At 46.4% G+C, this 16449-nt stretch overlaps 1 pseudogene; it reads left to right on the forward strand.

The window, feature by feature from the left end:
* Positions 1-2293: 2293 nt before the first annotated feature.
* Positions 2294-7609, forward strand: LOC119977405 (annotated as a pseudogene).
* The last annotated feature ends 8840 nt before the right edge of the window (positions 7610-16449 follow it).

Below are 16449 nucleotides of genomic sequence, written 5' to 3' on the forward strand. Positions count from 1 at the left end.
TGGCAAATTAGATTTAAATGGTAAAATAGCACATAAGCAGTCAAAAGGAAACTTTTATAACTCTTAACGAAGATTTATTCCATCGTGGAGTCAGTGATTAACATATGTAAGGACGGTAAGGATTTATCAAATTGACAGAAAAGATAGACAATGTAGCGAAGATTAGGAATTTTCTTTAGAAACCAAGATAACTAAAGTAAGTCATAGAATCCCTAAAATGCAGATGGAGGCTATTCGGCCCATCGAGTCTGCACCGGCCCTTGCTCCGCTAATCCACCCGACCTAAATCCAATCCCCACACTCCTATCCCATCCTAAACGTTTTGGCCAATATTAGCATGTTCAATTCACCAAACTTGCACATCTTTGGACTGTGGGCGGAAACCAGAGCACCCGGAGGAAACCCACTGGGAGAAAATACAAACTCCACACAGTCACCGACGTCAGAATCGAACCCGGGCCCCTGGCGCTGTGAGACAGCAGTGCTAACCACTGTGCCACCGTGCAGTCCTGTCAAAGTAGATCATGGGACTAAACTGTCAAAATATATAAGAATAGACAGTAAGTGTTTCTGCAGTAATATAAAAAGGAAGTGAGTAGCTAAAGTAAACTTTGACTTTTGATAGGGTGAGAGGGGGAGTTAATGATGGCAAACTCAGAAAGGGCAGAGGCAATGAACAAATATTTCTCATCAGTCTTCGTGATAGAATGTGACTAAAGCATCCCGATAAAGAACATCAGGAGCAAAAGAAAGAGGGGATTTAAACAAGGTTGACAAGTCCCTGAGACCAGATAGTCTGCATCCAAAGATTTGAAAAGCAGTGGCTGCAGAGCCACCTGTGGTTGTTATTTCCTCATGTCATTATTCATGGCGTTTACTCTATCAACGCCTTTTACATTTGGTGGAACAAACGCTACATGTAGAAATGCCTAAGTTGCTCTGGAAAAAAACGTTTAAAAATAGCACAAGACAAAGCATGTTGCAGGCCCTTAGGTTGCACTGGTCCTATCACCTTGATATACCGACCCCGAAGGGAAAGGAAGGGAGATTTCATCTCGGCACGGTGTACGTTACTACTCAAGAAGCACATAATATAAATGCAAAATCTGTAATGATATTCCTTGCAATACTTTTCAAGCAATTTTCATGGAGGACGCTGAGATCCAATAAGCACCATGCAAGTTGCCTTAGCTTTAACTGAGTGGTGTTACCGAGGAAGAATCCTGATATTTCTCTTGGCCGTGTTGATGTCCATGCCGCGGAGCCAATTTATTCATTAGATTTAGAATAAATCTTCTCTATGAAGCCTCAAAATGCACAACAATCTTGTTGGTATGTTGGTCAACATTCCACATTTTCTACAATCCCAGCGAAATGTTCTGCCATTTTCAGTATGAAGAAGCAATTCGGGTACCTAACTCTTACTCCGCCGCCGAATAGAACAAGAAATCTGCAGTCACTGCTTTCACTGAGACTCAATATCCACCTAACGACAGTGAATTGAGATACACAGATCAATTATGTTTCATTTTAATTGGGTAGTTGGTTGGAGGAGCGGAATGGCCTGTTCCTAACCTCTTCCTCTCGGTCCTTAGAGAAGAGTTTCGTATTAATAGGATAGGCCAAATGCTCCACACAATTGTCCTACTTTTTGCTCCTAAACCCTGAACACAACCCTTTCTTGCGACTAACAATTCCCATTTTGTAAAAAACAACAACTATTCGATAGCCCCCACTCCAGCTCATTTTTTGTATTGATCTTGGAAATTTAGAACTCATTCCTCATTCTTTTCTCTCCTTATAATCTTCAGGCTATTGGTGCATTTAATGAACGTCACCTAATAATACAAAAACAAAATACTACGGGTGCTGGAAATCTGAAATGTACGCAGAAACTGCATTGCAGACCAGCAGGTCGGGCAACATATGTGGGGAGAGAAACAGAGTTAACATTTCAGGTTAATCAGCTTTCGCCAGAATAGTATTTACTACATTTTCTGTTTCATTCTCCTAACAACTAATCGCTGATTTAGCTCAACGTTTATTTTGCTCCTATTGGGACGTCCAAATTCAGTCTTCGAATCTCTTGCCTTCCCAGATTGAAAACTTGGCTGGAATAGGCGTTGCTGAAATATCAGTCATCACAAGGCCAACTGGCGGGTGCCATGCGTTCCAATTTGCATAAGTACTCATGATGCAATGCTCGACACTTCTTAAAGTGAGGTTTGCAAAGAACTGGAGCAGCTGGCAGCCAGAAACCATTGCATTTCTGATCTCCCGCAAGATTTCCACAATGACTGCCTGTGTTGGAGTTCTCGCGGTGCTGGTGCTCTGCTCCGCAGTAAGTCCAGAGCTAGTCACAGGCAGCTTCCAATTTTGCTTCGTCTTGTAGCTTACTTGGCTGGGGTGGTTCCGAGTTGCAATCAGTTGTCGCAGCTGTAACGAGTGTGCGTGAACAAAAAAATGTATTCATTTTCCAGGTACCAACGCAGATATCGTCCTGACCCAGCTAGGATCCATCTCAACCTCCCCCGGGGGAAAATGTCAAGATCACCTGTACCATGTCCGGAGGCAACATCAGTAGCTACTACGCGAGCTGGTACTGGCAGAAACCCGGCAGTGCCCCTGTGCTTGTTTGGAGTTAGTCCAGTGGTAAACCTTCCAATATCCCCGATCGATTCATGGGTTCTGTGGACTCATCGAGTAACCAGACGCGTTTAACCATCACTAAAGTACAAACTGGGGATACCGCTGATTATTTCTGTTATGCAGGTCGTACCTTTGGTAAAGGAACCAAACTGAATCTGGACAGTAAGTAAATTATTTGCGATGTACATCATGCGATGCTCAATTATCCGGTTACGTCTCTTATTTCAATATCAGTCGCAAAAGCTTTTTTGGTCCAAGTATGCCCATTTTGTTCTATTCCCAAATTTTCTCCGAATGATTTAGAGGAAACTGAACTTGAAAACTATACTGTTTGGAAGATTGACTAGGCTTTGGTAAGTTTAACTAAATGTGCTTACTTAAAATGCAGTAGCAAAGAGCGTCAGTCAGTATTTCAGAAGCAGCCAGGCACAAAGAGTAAGGTGCCAGACTGCTGGTTCGGATTGGCTAACTCCACTGTCTGTAGCCCCAATATCGTTGGAACATGTTGAAACTATAAAGTGCAAAACCCCCCAAAAGAATCAATGCGGCGTAAATCGGGCCGTTTCTGCAACTGGCGAGCAATTTACTTCGACGAGTACCGTGTAGCCCTGGCAGTGCAAGATGCTGCAATTATGGCCAATTAGTCCCAAATGGGCGTCCAGTACAGTCCAAGATTCGCCGCCCTGTAATTCCCAGTAATCCACCGTTTTTGTTGCAACCATGCACTGCAGCATGATTAACCAGTAATTATAGTTGATATCGATGCGTTTCCTTCATTATCGAAAATCGTCGTTTCTTGTGTGCGCCAGTTGTGCGTTCCAAAAGTATCTGTGGAGCCCGACCGCATGTGTGCCTGGCTTTCCACACTGCGGGCAGGGCGACTCTCATTTTGTTGGGACCATCCGTTCTTTCTAGTTCTCCTTTTCTCCTGAACCGCCTGTATCCTTTCCTTATGGAAGAAAGAAGGCCACTATTTGATGTCATTGCTCCTCTGGTAGCTCTTTCTGGAGCGTTTTTCGCACAATCTGTGGTGGACTTGCCACATTTCCTCAGGTTGGACTTGAAGGAGTCCTTGACCCTTAAGATCAGGTTATCTCACAGGCAGTGTCCAACATTGAGCTGTGAAGCCATGAGCACCTCAGGGATTTATTTCACCAATCATACGGCCTACTTGCCCAGTCCGTCTGAACTGAGGTCTTAAGGCGAATGCAGTAAATTCCAGACATTTCTGCGTTTTGAAGAACCTCAGCAACTTGTTCTCTGATTTGATGCCCGTGATGTTCCAAATACATCTCATGTGGAACCTGCGCAACTCTTTACATAGGAATTAGGAGCAGAAGGAGGCGATTCAGCCCTTCGAGCCTGCTCTTTAGTACATCAGGAATAACTAGTCAATGCCTCATGGACATATAGGAGGACAGGGCAGGGGCTGGTTTAGCTCACTGGGCTAAATCGCTGGCTTTTAAAGCAGGCCAGCAGCACGGTTAGATTCCCGTACCAGCCTCCCCAGCCAGGCGCCGGAATGTGGCGACTAGGGGCTTTTCACAGCAACTTCATTGAAGCATACTCGTGACAATAAAGCGATTTTCATTTTCATTTTCGTTACAGCTTTGTACACACGTTTAGCCGTAAGTTCGATAAACTGTTTCCTACCCAGCCTTTTGGTGAAAGCGGGTAAATGCAGGGCTCGCCACCTCACTGTCAATGCACATATCTCTGGAGATTTTGCTTCCGAAATAGGTAAAGTTATCTGAAAGTTCAGGGCTGTGTCGCTGACAATTAGCGTAAATGGGGTGTCGTCAGAGGTAGTGGTGGTTGGTGGGGTACCGCTGTCATTCGTAGACGGATGATCAGCCTACGGTCCTCAGATGTTTTTGAATAACAGTATATGATCCAGGGCCATGGTCAAAGTGCGGCACAAGTGCACAAACATCGGTGTGAAGCAATTTCCGTGGGATCACCTCTGATAACCTTAATTCGGTCCTTTGGGGTTGAAGAGATGGCCATCTGCTTTAAATTGGATTGTCGAGTGTGTATACCATGTAATACCCGCGATGTTACGGAAATGCCACACAGAGCGTGAAATTCAAATCCCAAAAATAAAATAAGGTAGACATTCGAAATATTAAATAACAATAGAAAGTTCTGGAAACGCTGAGAGATTTCTGCAGCACCTGCCGATAAATGGAAAATACTAGCGATTTATAAACTTGCGCTAGTTCTCTGATCAAGAATCTATAATCCTTAACCCTTTCCCTTGCCCTCAAATTCGATATATTTTTCATAATAATGTTTCTAATAGTGTTTTTACACCTTCTTGCATATAGAACATTGTTGCGTTTATTCTGTATTCTGTTTACTCTAATGTAATGTACGCGTTAGGAAAACACCAATCAGAGAACTGAAGAGGTTCTGTCCGCATTTTTAATGAGCGGTTTCGCTATTTTATGACCCCGTCGTCTAGAATTCGAGGACTGAAACAGAGACATCGCTCGGTCAGATTTCCCGCGATCCTGCCGTTATATCCCATTCAAACTCAATTCATTTAAGGTTTAAATCGAATGAGGGGCGAGCAAGGTTTGTCCAATGTAACTTCCGGGTTCCAAGAATTTATTTACCTTCTTATCGAGTTTGCCAAATCCCTGTCATTGCATTTTTTCCCTGCCACTTCTATAAAGTTCTTGTAAGTTTAGTTAGAATGCGAGGGGGACACATCAAGTTGTAAGGTTCGTGGTAAAGCTTCTAGACTCCCAAATTATTCTTTGCATTTTGGCAAGCTGATGGGGCTATAGTAACCAAAGCAGTAGTTGGTGTTAATTGCATCTCGTTGGCAGTTTGGCTGAAAGGCGGCGGTTGTGAAATTTACCCTCCCCAAATACTGGCCATGAGCGAAGATAATATTTACAGTGTGACAGTAACAGGACGGGAGATACTCATCTCAGTGCACCATTCAAGGAGTGTATCATCCAGCATTTTGGTGCTTTTGGTTATGATAAATCTATTTGGTTTTTATTTCAATGCTTGTTTGGCAGTTGCTCGAGGATGTCTTGCAGGATAACATCGTTAGTGATACAAAAAAAACAAGCGCCCTTTTGGAGCTCCTGGTGGTGGCAATTTGTCTTCATTCATTGACGTCGGTTGTATTTTAGAATTAGTATTTTAGGAAACGTTATTTATAACATGACACGAATTATTATTGTTATTGGTTTTCTGGAAATCATAATTTCAACAAATAGTTTACCAAGGGGATACTTCCTTTTCCTGTAAACTGCTCTCACTGCTGGCACTGCAGAACATGCTGTTCACCACAATCTGAGCATGAAATCTTACTCCGGTCCTATTTTCAAGCCAGAACAGAAAAGCTGCAGGTAGAACGATTCAAGCAGAACGGGTTATGGATAATAAGAGTCAGGCCATAAAATACTGATAAATATTTGCAACTTGATGCAAAGAATATTATTTAAAGAAACATGATCACAGAAACAGCTATTCCAGACCGGCAATTAACTAAACAAAATTCATATTGTTGTGCGAATAATTTCAGGATCCCAATACATGTGTTCTCCAAGGAGTTTCGCCAACATTGTCAGTTATTACTTCCTCCTTTGATTTCTATCAATCTATGACAAATTAAAAATGTGGACTGAATAAACTAAGACATTGAGGTAGCCGAAGAGCTTGCATTTATATAAGCGCAATTGCTTCCCTGTATTTTCCAATATGTATAAATGTACGACATGACCCAGATGAGACCCATTCCGAGGCTCCTGATCTCTTCCATCGAATGATCTTCTTTTGTTGGTGTGATTAATTGAGTCCGACAACATCCGACATCTGCACCATGTTAAAATCGATATCTTTAATTCTCAGTAAAGGAGTTTTAATATCAAAGAGTAGTTTCCGACTTAACTATGGAAGCTCGCGGATGCTGCAGCGAAACTGATCAAATTGACTAAACTGCTTCGTCGATCTGCTGATGAAATTAGAACAGATCCTATGTGCCCTAAAGGAATTCTACTAAGGGGTTAATTAGATAATATACTTGATCGAATCTGTAGAGATGATTATTTATTATTTTACAGTGCCTCAAATTGCTAACCGGTCCTGGAAAGTGGAACCCTGGTAGCATTGATCTCACATTGCTTACCGACCTTTCACGGTTTGTTTTCGACATTGTTGGAAGTATTCTTATTTGAATTGAACAATGAGATGTACATTTCCAAACAAGCATTGCTATGAACGTGTGTAGTGTTCCTGCAAAGATAATACTTTACATGCAATTAATTCCTTGCAGCTATTTTCTTAATCTATATTTTAACTTTCGGGAAGTACTCCACGTGTCCTCCACGTGTTTGTTCGGCCTCCATGGAGAGGTAGGTCACCTCCATGGAGAGGTATTTCTGATTCGCTTGCACAACTGTTATAAGAGCAAAAATCCAATACTCTGACTTTCGACCATTTACATGCGGCAATCCTCACGCTTCTATATGTTTCTACTCTTCAGATCCACGAGGCCCCTCGGTGTCCGTCCTTCCGCCGTCATCGGATCAAATCGCAGCGAAGGACACAGCGACCCTGGTGTGTTTGGTGAGCGGGTTTAACCCGGGAGCTGCGGAGATTGAATGGACTGTAGACGGCAGTGTCAGAGGGAATGGGGTTGAGACCAGTCGGATCCAGCAGCAGGCGGACAACACGTTCAGTGTGAGCAGCTATCTGACTGTCAGCCTCAGAGTGGAACTCACACGAGCTTTACTCCTGTCTGGTCAAACACGAGATTCAGGCAAACCCGTTCAGAGCAACTATCTCCAGATCCAGCTGTACCTGATTCAAAACTCGTTTGTATTGATCTGTTGTACTGTTAGTTAAAAATATTTTCCAAATTAAAGTTCCCCCTCCATAGATTACATGTTTAATTTTAAGAGAAATATTTCAAATTACAATAAATGTTTACTTTGGAACCCAATGACTCAATCTTACCGTGTGTTCATCCTGAACTGAGCTTCCATGTAACGTTACAGGCGTAGGATCTCACGGTGGAGCAGTGGTTAGCACTGCTGCCAACGGCGCTGGACTCCCGGGTCTGCAAGATTATGAGGGGCATAGACAGAGTGGATAGTCAGAGACTTTTTCCCAGGGTGGAGGGGTCAATTACTAGGGGGCATAGGTTTAAGATGCCGGGGCAAGGTTTAGAGGAGATGTACTAGGCAAGTTTTTTTTACACAGAGGGTAGTGGGTGCCTGGAACTCGCTGCCGGAGGAGGTGGTGGAAGTAGGGAGGATAGTGACGTTCAAGGGACATCTTGACAAATACATGAATAGGATGGGAATAGAGGGATACAGACCCCGGAAGTATAGACAATTTTAGTTTAGACGGGCAGCATGGTCGGCGCAGGCTTGGAAGGCCAAAAGGCCTGTTCCTGTGCTGTACTTTTCTTTGTTCTTTGTTCCTTGTTCATCCCGGCTTCGGGTCACTGTCTGTGTGCAGTTTTCACATTCTCCCCATGCCTGCGTGAGTCTCACTCCCACAGCCCAAAGATGTGTAGGTTAGGTGAATTGGTGCGCTAAATTGCCCCTTAATTGGAGAAAGAAAATGGGCATTCTAAAGTTATATAATTTTTTTAAAAATATGCAGCGCAATAAAGGTATTCCTGCATTATCTCAAGTGCAGTTAATATTTTCTATGGGGTGCCTCTGTACTAATTGGAACAACTTCATAAACTTGATTAGAGAGTGAGGTTTAATTCTTTGTGAAAATCTGCAACTTTTAGTTGAATCACTCAGAAAGGTGAGTTCATGTACACAATAGTTGACTAAATGACATATTGGGAAATAAATATGTTTATTTCACAACAAAATCTTAACTCTTGCTGAGATTACAGCAAAAAACACATCATTCTGCTGTGATGTGGAGATGCCGGCGTTGGACTGGGTGAGCACAGTAAGAAGTCTTACAACACCAGGTTAAAGTCCAACAGGTTTGATTCAAACACAAGCTTTCGGAGCGCAGCTCCTTCCTCAGGTGAATGAGGATTTAATTTTAAGAGAAATATTTCAAATTACAATAAATGTTTACTTTGGAACCCAATGACTCAATCTTACCGTGTGTTCATCCTGAACTGAGGTTCCATGTAACGTTACAGGCATAGGATCTCACGGTGGAGCAGTGGTTCCATCCTTCACCTGAGGAAGGAGCTGCGCTCTGAAAGCTCGTGTTTGAATCAAACCTGTTGGACTTTAACCTGGTGTTGTAAGACTTCTTACTGACATCATTCTGCTGGACTGGGTAATGCCACTTGACAACAAGTTCAATATTCTAACCACTCACTGGGCAAGAAATCGATTCCTGAATACTTTATTCAATTTATTGGTGATGACCAGATCAATCACACCTAGTATTGTATTCCCCACAGGTTTAGCCGTCTTCTCTGATGCTACGATATTAAACACCTTTGTACTAGTTCACCCTAGAAGATAAAGGGCTATCCAATCTTGCTGCATAGTTACAGCCTTTTTGTTGCAATATCATTAACTAGTAATGCAGTGCTTCCTCCTCCCTTCTTGTGCAGCATATCCACCCATGGTGCCATTAAGTTGGCTGCTACACTTTTCCTCGATACAATCACCCCCCACCCCAACAATATCCAAATTGGTATATCTGTTGGAAAGGGGGCTGCACTATCTGCCTACCTCTACTCTTCTTGGTGATCACCCATGCCCTCTCTTCCTGTTCAATCTTCAGCTGCGATGTGACAACCTCACTGAATGTGCTATCCATGACCTGCTCAGCACCACAGATGCTACACAGTGAATCCACCCTCAGCTCCAGTTCTGAAATGTGGTTAGTCAGTAGCTGCAGTTGGACACACTTCCTGCACACGTGGCCACCACGGACAACTGGAGCTTCTATGATCTACCACAGAGCACAGGAGGAGCATAACAGAGGAGCGAACTCTCCTCCCATGACTAGGCCCCTTATTTACTTCCTTTTTAAACTATCTAAATTAAAGTAATCAATTAATTAGTTTTTATTTTACTCTTTTATTTAACATGCCTTTGGTTTAGAGACCCCCCTACTTATGATTTAGTAAGCAAATATGGCTAATTTGCAGCGTAGCTCTATATAGTGTCCACTGTCCTAAACTCAATACAGTAATACCTTTGAATAACAATATTTAACAATCTCGGATTTGAGATTAGGAATTAATGTAGCAGCGATTGCCTTTTACAGAAAAGAGTTGCAAACTTCAAACATCTTTGTGTCTGTAAATGTTTCTGAATCACATTCCTGAAGGATGTGGCTGTCCTCACATCTCACATCCCACCATTGACCTGACCTGTAACTCTTAAAAATCTGAAAAAACAGTGATCCAATCACCACTTAACTATCTAAATTACTGGGGGTATGGCGCTAGTTTGTGTAACCTCTCCTAATTTAACCCCTGAAGCTCATTCTCGCTGCACCCACTCCAAGGTCAATACATCCTTCCTAATGTATTGTGTCCTTAATTGCTCACAAACTAAGTGTAATAGAACCAGGGTATATCCAATTTGCCAAGTGGGAAGGACAGTCCAGGAGGGAAGGACAGTCCAAGAGGGAAGGACAGTCCAGGAGGGAAGGACAGTCCGGGAGAGAAGGACGGTCCGGGAGAGAAGGTCAGTTCGGGAGAGATGGACAGTCAGGGAGGGATGGACAGTCCGGGGGAGAAGGCCAGTCCGGGAGGGAAGGACAGTTCAAGAGGGAAGGACAGTCCAGGAGGGAAGGACAGTCCAGGAGGGAAGGACAGTCCAAGAGGGAAGTGTAGCCATCTGAGATGGACACTGGGCTACAAAATGGAGAACCGCAAGGAACACAGGGAAAAACAGTCATAGTGAGGACACACAGCTTGCAAAAGACTGTTTTGCATTTTGCACGTACAGAAACCAGTTTCCAAAGAGTTGCAGAGTTTCAGCCAAAGGTGCAAATGGGAAACAGATCTGCATATTAATGAGGTGATCCCAGCCCAGGCTCAGGTACAATAGAAACATTTAAGTATCAATGGATACTTTTCCATAGACGCCCAGACAGAATGGCGCCAAAGCAACCAAAACAAAGAGCCGTAGGGACCACCCCAAACATTGATAAACGACCCTAGGATTGGGGAGTTTGAAAGATATCGATTGGGAAAGACCCGATCGATACCTAGCAGGTGAAAGAGCCCGCCCCAAGGGGCACAGACTTCTAGGACCTATAAAGAGAAGGTCAAGCACATGACTTGGTCTGTTGCTTCCAGACTCCGGCCCAGATCTGTTACATCGCATCCTGACTCCAGTTTCATCACCGGCCGTTGAGCATCAGCCATCGAACTGTAAGTGCCAACACAACGATCGCTACGTGATCCAGACCTTGCTATCCCTTGACAACTTTGCCAATCAGAAAGTTACAGACCAAGAACGGGACGAAGGCCTTGCTCCCTGACCTTGCCTGTTCCTGTCTAGATAAGTATTTAGTTGTTTAGTATTAGAAGTAAGTTAGTCTCTTTAGCGTATGTATGTGTATTTATTATATTTGTTATAATAAACACCAATCGTTTGGACTTACTAATCGGTGTACGGATTTATTACTTTGAACCTGACCTTGATATACTTGTGACGGTGTCTCAATACGGCACCTGGCGACTCCGAGCATAATTACACATACAGAGCCATAATAGTGTTAAGCACACGGCCTTTAAACGGAGGCATGTTAATCACACTCCAGTAAAACGAGCAACAGAAGGACAGTCCAGGAGGGAAGGACAGTCCGGGAGGGAAGGACAGTCCAAGAGGGAAGGACAGTCCAAGAGGGAAGGACAGTCCAGGAGGGAAGGACAGTCCAAGAGGGAAGGACAGTCCAAGAGGGAAGGACAGTCCAAGAGGGAAGGACAGTCCAAGAGGGAAGGACAGGCCGGGAGGGAAGGACAGTCCAAGAGGGAAGGACAGTCCGGGAGGGAAGGACAGTCCAAGCGGGAAGGACAGTCAGGGGCCTCACGGTAGCATGGTGGTTAGCACCAATGCTTCACAGCTCCAGGGTCCCAGGTTCGATTCCCGGCTGGGTCACTGTCTGTGTGGAGTCTGCACATCCTCCCTGTGTGTGCGTGGGTTTCCTCCGGGTGCTCCGGTTTCCTCCCACAGTCCAAAGATGTGCGGGTTAGGTGGATTGGCCATGATAAATTGCCCGTAGTGTAAGGTTAATGGGGGGATTGTTGGGTTACGGGTATACGGGTTACGTGGGTTTAAAGTAGGGTGATCATTGTTCGGCACAACATCGAGGGCCGAAGGGCCTGTTCTGTGCTGTACTGTTCTATGTTCTATGTTCTAGTCCGGGAGAGAAGAACAGTCCATGAGAGAAGGACAGTCTCAGAGGGAGGCACAGTCCGGGAGGGAGGGACAATCCAGGAGGGAAGGACAGTCCGGGAGGGAAGGACAGTCCAAGAGGGAAGGACAGTCCAAGAGGGAAGGACAGTCCAAGAGGGAAGGACAGTCCAAGAAGGAAGGACAGTCCAAGAGGGAAGGACAGTCCAGGAGAGAAGGACAGTCCAAGAGGGAAGGACAGTCCAAGAAGGAAGGACAGTCCAAGAGGGAAGGACAGTCCGGGAGAGAAGGACAGTCCAAGAGGGAAGGACAGTCCAAGAGGGAAGGACAGTCCAAGAGGGAAGGACAGTCCGGGAGGGAAGGACAGTCCAAGCGGGAAGGACAGTCCGGGAGAGAAGAACAGTCCAAGAGGGAAAGACAGTCCGGGAGAGAAGGACAGTCCAGGAGAGAAGGACAGTCTCGGAGGGAGGCACAGTCCAGGAGGGAAGGACAGTCCAAGAGGGAAGGACTGTCCGGGAGGGAAGGACAGTCCAAGAGGGAAGGACAGTCCAGGAGGGAAGGACAGTCCGGGAGAGAAGAACAGTCCAAGAGGGAAGGACAGTCTGGGAGAGAAGGACAGTCCAGGAGAGAAGGACAGTCTCGGAGGGAGGCACAGTCCGGGAGGGAGGGACAATCTAGGAGGGAAGGACAGTCAGGGACGGAGGGACAGTCCGGGAGGGAAGGACAGTCCAAGAGGGAAGGACAGTCCAAGAGGGAAGGACAGTCCGGGAGGGAGGGATAATCCAGGAGGGAAGGACAGTCCGGGAGGGAAGGACAGTCAGGGACGGCGGGACAGTCCGGGAGGGAAGGACAGTCCAAGAGGGAAGGACAGTCCAAGAGGGAAGGACAGTCCAAGAGGGAAGGACAGTCCGGGAGGGAAGGACAGTCCAAGAGGGAAGGACAGTCCAAGAGGGAAGGACAGTCCGGGAGGGAAGGACAGTCCAAGAGGGAAGGACAGTCCAAGCGGGAAGGACAGTCCGGGAGAGAAGGACAGTCCAAGAGGGAAGGACAGTCCGGGAGAGAAGGACAGTCTCGGAGGGAGGCACAGTCCGGGAGGGAGGGACAGTCCAGGAGGGAAGGACAGTCCGGGAGGGAAGGACAGTCAGGGATGGAGGGACAGTCCGGGAGGGAAGGACTGTCTGGGAGGGAAGGACAGTCCGAGCAGGAAGGACAGTCCGAGCAGGAAGGACAGTCCTGAAGGGAAGGACAGTCCAAGCGGGAAGGACAGACTGAGCGGGAAGGACACTCCGGGACGGAAGAACAGTCCGGGAGGGAAGGACAGTCTGGGAGGGGGTTGTCAGTCTGGGAGGGGCTTGTCAGTCTGGGAGGGAAAGATAGGCCGGAGGGAAGGACAGTTCGGGAGGGGTTTATGAGCCTGGGAGGGAAGGACAGTTCAGATGGAAGGACAGTCTGAGCGGGAAGGACAGTCCGGTGGGAAGAACAGTCCGGGAGGGAAGGACAGTCTGGGAGGGAAGGACAGTCTGGGAGGGAAGCACAGTCAGGGATGGAAGAACAGTTCAGACGGAAGGACCGTCCAGGAGGGACTGAAATGGAAATTGCTTATTGTCACGGGTAGGCTTCCGGCGTCTGTTCGGGGAGACAGTCGGGGAGACAGTCCGGAGGACAGTTCGGAGGGAAGGACAGTCTGGAGGGAAGGACAGTGCTGAGGGAAGGACAGTCTGGAGGGAAGGACAGTCTGGAGGGAAGGATAGTCTGGAGGGAAGGACAGTCCTGAGGGAAGGATAGTCTGGAGGGAAGGACAGCCTGGAGGGAAGGACAGTCCTGAGGGAAGGACAGTCTGGAGGGAAGGACAGTCTGGAGGGAAGGACAGTCCTGAGGGAAGGACAGACTGGAGGGAAGGACAGTCCTGAGGGAAGGACAGTCTGGAGGGAAGGACAGTCTGGAGGGAAGGACAGTCTGAGGGAAGGGCTGTCTGGAAGGGAAGGACAGTCTGGAGGGAAGGATAGTCTGGAGGGAAGGACAGTCCTGAGGAAAGGACAGTCTGGAGGGAAGGACAGTCTGGAGGGAAGGACAGTCCTGAGGGAAGGACAGTCCTGGGGGAAGGACAGTCTGGAGGGAAGGACAGTCTGGAGGGAAGGACAGTCCTGAGGGAAGGACTGTCCTGAGGGAAGGACAGTCTGGAGGGAAGAATAGTCTGGAGGGAAGGACAGTCCTGAGGGAAGGACAGTCTGGAGGGAAGGACAGTCCGGGATGGAAGGACAGTCTGGAGGGAAGGATAGTCTGGAGGGAAGGACAGTCCGGAGGGAAGGACAGTCCAGAAGGAAGGACTGTCCGGGATGGAAGGATAGTCTGGAGGGAAGGACAGTCCGGAAGGATGGACTGTCCGGGAGGGAAGGACAGTCCGGAGGGAAGGTCATGAATGGGAGAAATGGAAAGGGGCGCAGGGCCAGATAGGGGGATGTTGGGCCAGACGGACGGGAGGGGCAGAGGCTGTCCGGTGTGTGTGGAGTGTTCCCTGCGAGGCTGAGTCTTAGTGTTTGAACAGTTGCTCTGGAGTTATATATGATTTCATTCCTTCGAACTCTTTTCAGAGTAACTATCAGGCTAAAGCTGGCAGAACTGCCGAAGTTCGCAACTTAAATCACTTCTGTGAGATGGTTCCTTGCCCAGCGCAATTGTCCAGAGACAGTTCGCACTTCTGGGCAATTGCCTGGTAAACCCTTAGGTGGCAACCTCCTCGGGGGATTCCGCTGGGCAACCAGGAAGGTAACAATATTCTGACCGCATTGCGCAGCATCATAAATATTATCCAGGTGAATGTGCCCATGACCCAGCAATATTTAATGAGATAGCCTTTTGTTCGGCCCACGCACTGCAGAACAACGGTTACTTATATCTACAAATATCTGGTGACTCTCGTGCAAAAGGACATTCAATAAAGCAGCGTCCTGCAGCAAAAATAAAGTAATGTTCTCTGTAAAATTATTTATTTATTTATTAATTCCTTCTCACTTTATCTGTGCAGGCGGTAAACGTCTGCTGTTCCTGGCTCTTGCTCTGCCCATCTAACCACTGAAACCCTTGCCTACAGGCTGCTGCCACATTGCGTCGCTGGTGGAGGGATTGAATGTTTAACGTGGCGATCAGTAGGGGGTTGCAAACAAGCGGGATGATGGCGTCAATTTCTTCAGTGCTGATGGAGACTCATCAAGGCAAGTATAGGTTATTCCATCACACACCCTCGACTTGTGTTTGTGAATGTTGGACAGCTTTTGCGAGTCAGAAGGCAAGTAAATCACCCCAGAATTCCCAGATCAGGCTCTTGTCGCCACGGCGTATCTATGGCTGATCCGACTAAATTGTTGGTAACCAATTAAGGGTTTGAATCATAACTTCATTTGATGATAATCTTAGAATAAAAGCAAATTACTGCAAATGCTGAAATGTGAAACAGAAATGCAGGACAATCTCAGGGGGCCTGACAGCACCGGTGCAGAGAGAACAGAGCTAACGTTTCAAGTCTGGATAACTCTTCCTCAATTCCCAGGATATTTAATATTCAAATTATTTACAATGCAACCATTGGGAACGGGTTTTCGAGAGTAAACAGGAATCTGTTGTGAAACTCTAACCGCAGCTATAGAACAGTTGAGACTCTGGGGCTGTACTCGATGGCGTTTAGAACGATGAGGGGGGACCTTATTGAAACTTACAGGATACTGCCAGGCCTGGATAGAGTGGACGTGGAGAGACTGTTTCCACTTGTAGGAAAAACTAGAACCAGAGGATGCCATCTCAGACTAAATGGATTATCCTTGAAAACAGAGATGGGAAGGAATTTCTTCCGCCAGAGAGTGGTGAATCTGTGGAACTCTGCCGCAGAAGCTGTGGAGGCCAAATCACTGAGTGTCTTTAAGACAGAGATAGATAGGTTTTTGGGGGCGGCACGGTAGCACAGTGGTCACACTCCCTATGTCTGCTTGGGTTTCCTCCGGGTGCTCTGGTTTCCTCCCACAGTCCAAAGATGTGCAGGTTAGGTGGATTGGCTGTGCTAAATTGCCCTTCGGTTAGTTGGGGTTACTGGGTTACGGGGAAGGGGTGGAGGTGTGGCCTTAAGTGGGTGCTCTTTACAAGAGCTGGTGCAGACTCGATGTGGCGAATGGCATCCTTCTGCACTGTAAATTCTATGATCAATAAGGGGATCAGGGGTTATGGGGAAACCGAGCAAAGCGGCTGTGGCTGTGATTGTAAACCCACCATGTGTCATCTCAGCACTATTTCTCAGTATTTATTCACTATTGTCTGGTTATGTCCTTCAGATTGAACTTCCTATTCCTGTCAATTAACATGTCAGAAAGTATGGGCATCTTCTTTGCTTAATCCCAGTAACGGTGCAATGGGCACTAACGCTGTTCGTTCTGTTTTTTTTAAATATTCTAATCTCCAGTGATTCGAAGATGACGCCTATTGG

Source organism: Scyliorhinus canicula, chromosome 1 (assembly GCF_902713615.1).
Source record: "Scyliorhinus canicula chromosome 1, sScyCan1.1, whole genome shotgun sequence".
Taxonomy (NCBI): Eukaryota; Metazoa; Chordata; class Chondrichthyes; order Carcharhiniformes; family Scyliorhinidae; genus Scyliorhinus; species Scyliorhinus canicula.